Source organism: Moschus berezovskii, chromosome 4 (assembly GCF_049115385.1).
Source record: "Moschus berezovskii isolate FMDL1 chromosome 4, NW_MosBer_1.0, whole genome shotgun sequence".
In the NCBI taxonomy this organism is placed as follows: Eukaryota; Metazoa; Chordata; class Mammalia; order Artiodactyla; family Moschidae; genus Moschus; species Moschus berezovskii.
In genome coordinates this window covers 518,726-529,120 of record NC_142463.1, presented here as the reverse complement: position 1 = coordinate 529,120, position 10,395 = coordinate 518,726, and the positions used below count along the sequence as shown (strand labels likewise).

Genomic DNA, 10,395 nt, shown 5'->3' with positions numbered 1-10,395 from the left:
AGCCCGATGATGTCTGCCCACCGGGTAGAAAACGCGAGAGAAGCAAGGCCTCATTCACGGTAGGTCAACGACTGACTGACCGGGAGGAATGCTGGAAACCTGACCTGGGGGCGGCAGCCGGTCCCCTGGCCCCTCCACCTGGGCCCCTTTCTTTCTGTAGTTCTCTCCAGGTCCATCCCTCCCTCGGGTGTTTCTCCCAGCCTGCGCTCCGCAGCCTGTACTGGGTTCCCCGCCGCTGTGACCAGGGTCTCCCTGGCGGTGTGCACCTGTCGGGGGTTCTGTGCCCCGTTGCGAGGCGGGGCGAGGCGGGGTTCTGCGCTGGGGGCCGGTTGGAGAAAAAACCCGGCGGGAACGACGGGGTCAAGAGTGCCCTTCCGAGGCAGCCCCGCGGGAAGCAGATATTCCTCCTACTTGTGTGAAACGCGCCCGGAGGTCAACCAACCGGGATTCTCCAGGATGGTTCGGGACTTAATCCCTAGATAGCCGCGCGGGGGCGCTCCTGGCCTGCCCGCGGGGACTGCGGCGGGGGCAGGACCAGGGCAAGTTGAGCAAGGCCTCCAAGAATGCATAGGAGCTCACTCAGCTGCTCGAAGAAGGGCCGTGTGCTCCAGCAAATCGTGGGCCTGGGAGCTCCGAAGATGGTGCCACGTTTCCATTCCGCGGTGGGGGACCGCGAAGGCTAGGGGGCCGCTGGCCTCCCAGCACGGCCCGTTTCCTCTGCAGCACACCTTCGCCTGGCCCTCGGCGCCCCTAGGCAGACCCCTGTAGCACCAGGAGAAGAGGACCTGGTAACGAACGCAGGCGGCCACGGTCCAGGGCAGCACGAGCCCGCAGAAGCCTCTGGGCCGGAGTCGCGCCCCGCCCCCCGAGCCGACGCCCCGCCCCTCCGCGAGCCGTAAACACGCCCCGCGCGCTGATCTGACGCCCCGCCCCCTGAGCCGACGCCCCGCCCAGAACCGCCCGCGGCCCTGCGAGCCGAGCGGGCCGAATTACATCCGACTCTGCGCGTGCCTTCTCGTCCTACAAATCCACCAATCAGAGCTCGGTGCCGCGCTTCCCAGCGGAGGCCCCGCCCCAGAGGCCGTCAGGCCAATCGGCGGCGCATCCGCGGGCTGGGGGCGGGGCCCCGGGCGGGGCGGGGAAGGGGCGCGGGGCGCGGGGGCGGCCGGCGGGCGGCAGGGAGCGGGCGGCGCCGGCGCGGACTCGGAGGCAGCTGCGGGCGACAGCTCGGGCCGGGCAGCCGGTGAGGGTGCGGGGCCGCGCGGCAGCGGGCGGGCAGGGCCAGGCTGCGCCTCGGGGGCGGGCGGCGGAGGTCGCGGACCGAAGCCCGAGGCAGGGCGGGCGTCTCCGGACGGCGAGCGGCCAGGAGTCTGCTCCCGGCCTGGGAAGGCCTTCGGGCGGCCGGCCGCGTGTGAGGAGGGCGCTGTGTGGGGAACCTGCCCGCTGGGGCCCCGGGGTGCGCGCGAGGGACGCGCGTGGGGCCCCGGGGTGCGCGAGGGACGCGCGTGGGGCTCCGGGGTGCGCGGGGAGGGCCTCGCGCGGAGGCCTGGGCAGAACCACAAGTGGAAGCTCGGGCGAGTTGTGGCCATGCCCTTTTCAGCCTTTCCTTAAATGATCTTAAGGCTGGTATTAGGTGTTAATGCTTTTACTCCGGGAAACCTGGACGGGCTCCTCAGGCAGTGAGAGCCTTCCAAAGGCCGCCCCGATAGCTGGGACCCGACCATGCTCAGTGATCACTCAGGCCGGTGTCCACACCCGCCCTGGTCGCCGCGGCCTCCGGAGGCCTTCCACGTGCTGGTCGGTGGTAGTTGCCGTGAAAACAGAAACTCCCAGGAGGTGCACTGAACGAATTAGCGTGAGTCCGCAGTAAAAGGAAAGATTTCGGTCTCGGGGTGGCTCTCCCTGTGCCTTTGCTGTTTCTGTGGGGGAGCTTCGGGCGGAGCACCCTGGAGAGCTTGATGGCCCTCAGGGGCACAGCGCCAGAGGGCTGGTGCTGTGGAGGGATGGCGGAGTACCTGGGAGCTGGGCAGGCATGGAGTGGCCTTTGCTTGCAGGCAGATCTAATGCTCATATGTATCTGCTGCTCAGTGAAAGTTCTGTGAGTTCCTTACCCCATGGGACTTAACTCTGTGAGGGGTTATGAAGCACTTCACACATCTGTATCTGCTGCTCTTTGAAAGTTCTGTGAGTTCCTTGCCCCACGGGACTTAACTCTGTGAGGGGTTATGAAGCACTTCACACCTGGTATTTGTACTTTGTTTCGTTGTTGTTCAGTCTCTAAGACTAAATCATGTCTCTTTGCAAACCCATGGAACTGTGGCACCCACTCCAGTCCTCTCACCTGGAAAATCCCAGGGGCGGAGGAGCCTGGTGGGCTGCAGTCCATGAGGTTGCTAAGAGTCGGACACGACTGAGCGACTTCACTTTCACTTTTCACTTTCATGCATTGGAGAAGGAAATGGCAACCCACTCCAGTGTTCTTGCCTGGAGAGTCCCAGGGCTGGGGGACCCTGGTGGGCTGCCGTCTATGGGGTCGCACAGAGTCGGACACAACTGAAGCGACCTAGCAGCAGTAGCAGCAGCAGGACTGTGGCACAGCAGGCTTCTCTATCCTCTGCTGTGTCCTGGAGTTTGCTCAATCTTATGTCCATTGAGGGACTGTTGTCATCCAACCATCTCTTCCTCCTTCTCCTCTCCCTCGATCATTCCAGTGGGTCGGTTCTTCTCATCAGGTGGCCAAAGTATTGGAGCTTCAGCATCAGTCCTTCCAGTGAATATTCAGGGTTGATTCCCCCTAGGATTGATTGGTTTGATCTCCTTTCAACCCAAGGGACTCTCAAGAGTCTTCTCCAACACCAGAGTTTGAAGCATCAATTCTTCAGTCCTCAGCCTTCTTTATGGTCCATCTCTTATATCCGTACATGACTACTGGAAAAAGCATAGCTTTGACTCTGCAGACCTTTGTCGGCAAACTGATGTCTCTGCTTTTTAATACGCTGTCTTGGTTTGTCATAGCTTTCCTTCCAAGGAGTAAGCGTCTTTTAATTTCATGGCTGCAGTCAAGTTGTCTCAAAATCTGCAGAGATGATGTGACCAGACCCTGACCCCGTTTGGAAGCAGAGTGGGTGGCTGGTACTGGATCACGCCTGGACCTGCTTCCTGGGGTGGGACTCCTGCTTTGTTGGAGACCCTCAGTGAGCACTGAGCCATCTGGACGAGATGCTGGCAGGAGCTGCAGAAGTTTGCTGGCTCATTTACCTGCCTGGACCTCCTCTCCTGGTAGACTTCCTGCTTCCTTCTATACTAATTCCTTTCCCAAAAGGGGAGTTTATATGATACATTCACGTGTCTCTCCTCTGGTTCCTTATCAACAAATGAGGTTGCAGTTTACCTGCCTCATAGACTTGTTGTGAGGATTAAGCAGCAGCAGCTAGATGCCTGGAACCCACTAAGTGCTTAATCGGTGTTAGCCCTCATGTTATCAGGTAGAAGAGCAGTGTGAGTGCCCAGTCCAGAGAAAAGGAGGCAGTGTTTAAGCAGAGTTGTCCTGCTTGGGAGAAGGGCATGCCCTGCGTTGACAAAGCAAAGATGGAGGCATAGATAGTTCTGTGCATGTGCTTTTAAATCCATCAGGCCCCTCCTCTTCTTTCCAAACACCTTGCCTCTCGGCACCTCAGTCCGTCCTCTGTCCTGAGAAGGGAGCAGATGGCTGTTCCTGCTGCTTGTCCTTTTGGGTTTGTTCCTGCTTGTCCTTCACCCAGTCTCTTGTAAGCCTGCCACCTCCCCTTTTGCTCAGTGGGTCGCAAGTTTCCTGCACACAGCTTGGCATGCTGTGCAGGAAAACCCCTGTAAAGTTGAGTGCTGAGCCGAGGTCACCCCAGTCCTGCTCTCTGAGATCCCATGTGTGGAGCATCATCGGACTGCAGCATATTTGTCAGTTGCAGGCTTTACCTTAGCAACAGGACTTCAAAGGTGAGGGCTCCAGAGAGCTTAAGATGATAGAGGCCAGAATGTGATGGTTTTCTGGTGACTCTGTAAATTGGTCTAATCTTTATGGAGAGCAGCTAGCAATAAGTGATAAAAGGTTTTGATTTTGGAATCCCGGTTTTGAAAACAAACTTGGATACACACTGCTTGTCAGAGTGGCAGAGCAGTCTGCAGACACACTCTGGCAATCCCCTTCTTACCCTTCCCCCGCAAGAAAATTTGAACCATTATGATCCCTGGAAATACGTTCAAAAAGACATCTTAACCAAAAAGGCGAAGCAGTTTGTACACAGCAGTTACACTGATTAAGAAAAATGCGAGGCTGTGGACAAGGCTCGGAGGAGAAGGTGGCATGATGTCCAGTTCAGCTCAGTCGCTCAGTCGTGTCCGACTCTCCGCGACCCCGTGAATCACAACACGCCAGGCCTCCCTGTCCATCACCGACTCCCAGAGTTCACTCAGACTCATGTCCACAGAGTCGGTGATGCCATCCATGATGTAAGGAGTTTTATTTTAGGGTCACAGGACTGTTTTCCACTTCACAGTCATTTTACAATTCAAGGTCAGAAAGGCCCTCTGCTGCTGTCAGATGCGGTGATGAACGTGTCTTCACCCGGCTCTCCTAGCTACTGAGCACCAGGTGGGGGGATTCCACCCAGACCTCCCAGGTGGGCTCTCAGGACCCCCAGAGCCCGCCCCATGGGCGCCCCCAGGGCCCCGCCCATGTGCACTGCGCTTGCCCAGCTCCACTCCGTGCTGGAGAGCCGCCTGCAAGGCCAGCCGCGCCCCCTGCTCTGTGCTCCCTGGTGCTGCGTGCACTTCGCCCTGTGGTCCGGGCCACTTCCACAGGCGTCTCCCCTTCTGGCTCATCCCGCACTCGACACGTGGGGTTCCTTAAGCCCAAGAGGGGATGGCATACGGTGAGGTCGGGGGTGGGGGAAGGCTGAGGTCACACGCATTGCAAGTCACTAACCTTTCTGAGCCTGGATTCCTTGTTTTGTGTGGCAAGGGTTGTGAGCCAGGGGCGGGCCTGGCGGCCACTCGGGACTCTTGGGGGGGTCTGACGCAGACACCCGCCTTTCGATGAGGCCTCCTCCCTCCCCTCTCTCTCCACTCACCAGATCCCTAGCGGCTTCTGGCCTCACTCCTTGTGGCTCTTAGGAGCACTTAGGAGACTGGCTCCTGAGTCTTCCCCGCTGTGATGGGGTGCAGGGGGTTTCTCTTCTCAGAGGCTCCTGTGCTTTTAGGGACTTGGACTTGCTCTGTTCAGCAGCAAGGTGCTCGCTGAACATTTGGATGAGGCAGGTTTCATCAGAGCAGAGTGGATGACAGTTTATATGGGACCTGAGATTTACCCAGTGTGGGGGAGGAGGCCTCTTTAAGAAACACAGTGTTAGAAATAAAAATTAACTTGGAGTGCAAATATTTATTTAGAAAGAGAAAAAGTAAATACATTGCAGAGTTGAGAAAGCTGACCATTAATACAACAGTCAGAAAAATCTAGGAAAATAGAGTATTTGTTAATTATCTGACACACCTCTGTTTCCCAGTGGCTCAGTGGTAAAGAATCCACCTGCCAAGCAGGAGACCCAGGTTCAATCCCTGGGTCACGAAGATCCCCTGGAGAAGGAAATGGCAACCCACTCCAGAATTCTTGCCTGGAGAATCCCATGGACAGATGACCCTGGTGGGCTACAGTCCACGGGGTCACAAAGACTCGGACACGACTGAGCGAGCTGACAGCAGCGGCAGCAGATGAGAGTCGGTGTTGCTGTCTTGGCCCTTGACGCCCCTGTGCGCCACTTTTCGTCTGGCCGTGCACTTTTTAATTAACGTGACAGAGAAAAGGATGAGTTCAGCGGCTCCTCCAGCATGGTTGATCAAAAACCTTTATTGCTGACTGTTAGGAGATATAAAACGTGGTTTCATTTCCATTATTCTGGGAGGTGGGTCATGGAGGGTCCTGCTGTGACTTATGTCGGATAGCGTTTTGCCTATGTTCTCCTCTAGGAGTTTTATAGTTTCTGGTCTTACATTTAGATCTTTAATCCATTTTGAGTTTATTTTTGTGTATGGTGTTAGGGAGTGTTCTAGTTTCATTCTTTTACAAGTGGTTGACCAGTTTTCCCAGCACCACTTGTTAAAGAGATTGTCTTTTCTCCATTGAATATTCTTGCCTCCCTTGTCAAAGATAAGGTGTCCATAGGCGCATGGATTTATCTCTGGGTTTTCTATTTTGTTCCATTGATCTGTATTTCTGTCTTTATGCCAGTACCATACTGTCTTGATGACTGTGGCTTTGTAGTAGAGCCTGAAGTCCGGCAGGTTGATTCCCCCAGTTCCATTTTTCGTCCTCAAGATTGCTTTGGCTATGCGAGGCTTTTTGTATTTCCATACAAGTTGTGAAATTATTTGTTCTAGCTCTGTGAAAAACACCATTGGTAGCTTGATAGGGATTGCATTGAACTTATAAATTACTTTAGGTAATATATTCATTTTCACAATATTTCTTCTTCCAATCCATGAACATGGTATGTTTCTCCATCTATTAGTGTCCTCTCTGATTTCTTTCACCAATGTTTTATAGTTTTCTATATGTAGGTCTTTTGTTTCTTTAGGTAGATATATTCCTAAGTATTTTATTCTTTTCGTTGCAACGGTGAATGGAATTGATTCCTTAATTTCCCTTTCTTTTTTCTCATTATTGGTGTATAGGAATGCAAGGGATTTCTGTGTGTTGATTTTATATCCTGCAACTTTACTATATTCATTGATTAGCTCTAGTAATTTTCTGGTAGAGTCTTTACAGTTTTCTGTGTAGAGGATCATGTCATCTGCAAACAGTGAGAGTTTTATTTCTTCTTTTCCTATTTGAATTCCTTTTTATGTCTTTTTCTGCTCTGATTGCTATGGCCAGAGCTTCCCAAACTATGTTGAATAGTAATGGTGAGAGTGGGCACCCTTGTCTTGTTCCTGACTTTAGGGGAAACGCTTTCAATTTTTCACCATTGAGGATAATGTTTGCTGTGGGTTTGTCATATGTAGCTTTTATTACGTTGAGGAATGTTCCTTCTATTCCCGCCTTCTGGAGGGTTTTGATCATAAATGGATGTTGAATTTTGTCAAAGGCTTTCTCTGTATCTATTGAAATAATCCTATGGTTTTTATTTTTCAATTTGTTAATATGGGTTACATTGATTTGCGGATATTGAAGAATCCTTGCATTCCTGGGATAAAGCCCACTTGGTCATGATGTGTGATCTTTTTAATGTGTTGTTGGATTCTGATTGCTAGAATTTTGTTAAGGATTTTGCATCTATGTTTGTCAGTGATATTGGCCTGTAGTTCTCTTTTTTTGTGGCATCTTTGTCAGGTTTTGGTATTAGGGTGATGGTGGCCTCATAGAATGAGTTAGGAAGTTTACCTTCCTCTGCAATTTTCTGAAAGAGTTTGAGTAGGATAGATGTTAGCTCTTCTCTAAATTTTTGGTAGAATTCGGCTGTGAAGCCATCTGGACCTGGGCTTTTGTTTGCTGGAAGATTTCTGATTACAGTTTCAATTTCCATGCTTGTGATGGGTCTGTTAAGATTTTCTGTATCTTCATGGTTCAGTTTTGGAAAGTTGTACTTTTCTAAGAATTTGTCCATTTCTTGCAAGTTGTCCATTTTATTGCCATATAATTGCTGATAATAGTCTCTTATGACCCTTTGTATTTCTGTATTGTCTGTTGTGATCTCTCCCTTTTCATTTCTAATTTTATTGATTTGGTTTTTCTCCCTTTGTTTCTTGATGAGTCTGGCTAGTGGTTTGTCAATTTTGGAAATAAAAGCAAAAATAAACAATTGGGACCTAATTAAAATTAAAAGCTTCTGCACAGCAAAGGAAACTATAAGCAAGGTGAAAAGACAGCCTTCAGAATGGGAGAAAATAATAGCAAATGACTGATAAAGGATTAATCTCAAAAATATACAAGCAACTCCTGCAGCTCAATTCCAGAAAAATAAACGACCCAATCAAAAAATGGGCTAAAGAACTAAACAGACATTTCTCCAAAGAAGACATACAGATGGCTAACAAACACATGAAAAGATGCTCAACATCACTCATAATTAGAGAAATGCAAATTAAAACCACAATGAGGTATCATTTCACGCCAGTCAGAATGGCTGCTATCCAAAAGTCTACAAGCAATAAATGCTGGAGAGGCTGTGAAGAAAAGGGAACCCTCTTACACTGTTGGTGGGAATGCAAACTAGTACAGCCACTATGGAGAACAGTGTGGAGATTCCTTAAAAAACTGGAAATAGAACTGCCATACGACCCAGCAATCCCACAGCTGGGCATACACACCGAGGAAACCAGAATTGAAAGAGACACATGTACCCCAGTGTTCATCGCAGCACTGTTTATAATAGCCAGGGCATGGAAGCAACCCAGATGTCCATCTGCAGACGAATGGATAAGGAAGCTGTGGTACATTGACACAATGGAGTACTACTCAGCGATTAAAAAGAATACATTTGAATTAGTTCTAATGAGGTGGACGAAACTGGAGCCTATTATACAAAGCGAAGTAAGCCAGAAACAAAAACACCAATACAGTATATTAACACACATATATGGAATATAGCAAGAGGATAACGATTAAAAAAAAAAAACATGGTTTCACGCTTGCTCTTTCTAGCACAGCTACAGATTGTGTCTTGGAACAGCAGGAGTCCTGATAAATTCTGTTTTGCAGAATTCCATTCAAAAAAGTTAAAAATCTATGGCGTATTCCTAAGTATACTGCTGCAGTGAAACTTCTTTTTTCGGATGGGCGGGCGGTACGGTTTTGGCTGCTGAGTGCCACTCTCTGCTTGCCTTTTCACGTGTCTGATGATGACTCCAGTGTCTGGCCCCCTGCATGCCCGGAGGTCGAGTTCTGTTTCTGGGAAGAGGCATAAGCCCCCTCCTCCCTGGTTCGCCCACTGCCCTGGCTGCAGAGCTGAGTAGAGCAGCCATGAGGAAACAGCGGGCAGCACCACGCACAAGCAGTGAGGCTCCTGATGCTCCTCCGCCTCCCAGACTGCTCCCAGGGCAGCCAGAGCCCAGAGGCGCGCTCCAGGTACGCACCGGGCGGGCTGCAGGAGGGGCTGCCCAGCTTGGGTTCCAGAGAGACGGGGCTGCAGGAGGGGCTGCCCAGCTTGGGTTCCAGAGAGACGGTTCAGGCCCCCATGCCCCTCCCTCTCCCTGTCCTCCAGCCAGGCCTGTGGCAGCAGGGCCTGCAGACGCCTGTGACTCTGGGGCGCTCTACTCTCTCCTGCAGCCGGGGCAGCCCCCAGCGGGCAGGCCGTCAGCTGCAGGCTTCTGGCTGGAGAACTGAGGAGTAAGCCAGGGAGCTGTGGACAGGGGGCCGAGGGGGTGATGCCCATGGAGAAGGGGCCTGAGGGGGTGACACCCATGGAGAGGGGGTGACCCTAGTGGAGGGGGGGCCTAAAGGGGTGATGCCTGTGGAGAAGGGGCCTGAGGGGGTAACGCCCATGGAGAGGGGGTGACCCTAGTAGAGAGGGGGCCTGAGGGGGTGACCCCAGAGTTGCTGATGAATTTGTGGGCCCAGCGCTGAGCTGTGCCCACATGGGGCTGACTCTGTGCCGCTTGGCCGCAGGAACTCGGCTAATGGGGCCCACAGCCCGGGAGCCAGGCGGGTGCCGTGTATGGTGCCCAGGGAGGGTGGAGCCTCTGCAGGTAGGGCTGATGCTGAGGCCTCCATGCAACCCTGGCAAGGCCAATGCAGCTAAACAAAGATGCCACGTTGTCGTGGGATTTAAGTGATGCCAGAGACTCACAGTGCAATGTTTTGTGTATTTTACTTGTTTGTTTGTGGCTTCGCTGGCTCCTCGTTGCTGCTCAGGGTCTCTAGTTTGGGCGAGTAGGGGCTGTTGTTCCTTGTGGTGTGTGGGTTTCTCACTGCAGGGGCTTCTCTTGTTGTCGAGCACAGGCTGTAGGTGCTCAGGCTTCAGACCTTGCAGCTCATGGGTCCTGGAACGTGCAGGCTCAGTAGTAATGGCTCATGGGCTTAATTGCTCTGTGGCATGTAGAATCTTCCTGGACCAGGGATCAAACCCACGTGCCCTGCATTGGCAGGTGGATTCTTACCCACTGCATCACCAGTTAAGTCCAACACAGTATTTTAACTCTCCAGGATACAATCCAAAATTACCTGACATACATAGAACCAGGGAAATACCAGCTCACAGGAGAGAAGACAGGCTGCAGCTAAGATGATGCAGATATTGGAATTACTGGACAAAGACTTTGGGGTCGGCAGAACTTTGTCCCCTAAGGCCATCACCCCCAGTGTTACTTCTGAGAACAGGTTATGTTATGTGGCAAAAGCACTTTGCAAATGTGAGACCGTCGATGAGG

The 10,395-nt window shown here is 52.2% G+C and overlaps 1 protein-coding gene across 4 annotated transcripts in view; it reads left to right on the top strand.

Annotated features, from left to right (window-relative positions):
- The first annotated feature begins 1,135 nt into the window (after nt 1–1,135).
- The window catches only part of FARP2 (FERM, ARH/RhoGEF and pleckstrin domain protein 2), a 100,607-nt gene continuing 91,347 nt past the window's right edge, over nt 1,136–10,395 (top strand). For all 4 annotated transcript variants that reach the window (XM_055404085.2, XM_088835030.1, XM_088835029.1 and 1 more), the window contains exon 1: nt 1,136–1,243. The gene's annotated coding sequence lies outside the window, so the exon portion shown is untranslated. The remainder of the gene's footprint in view (nt 1,244–10,395) is intronic.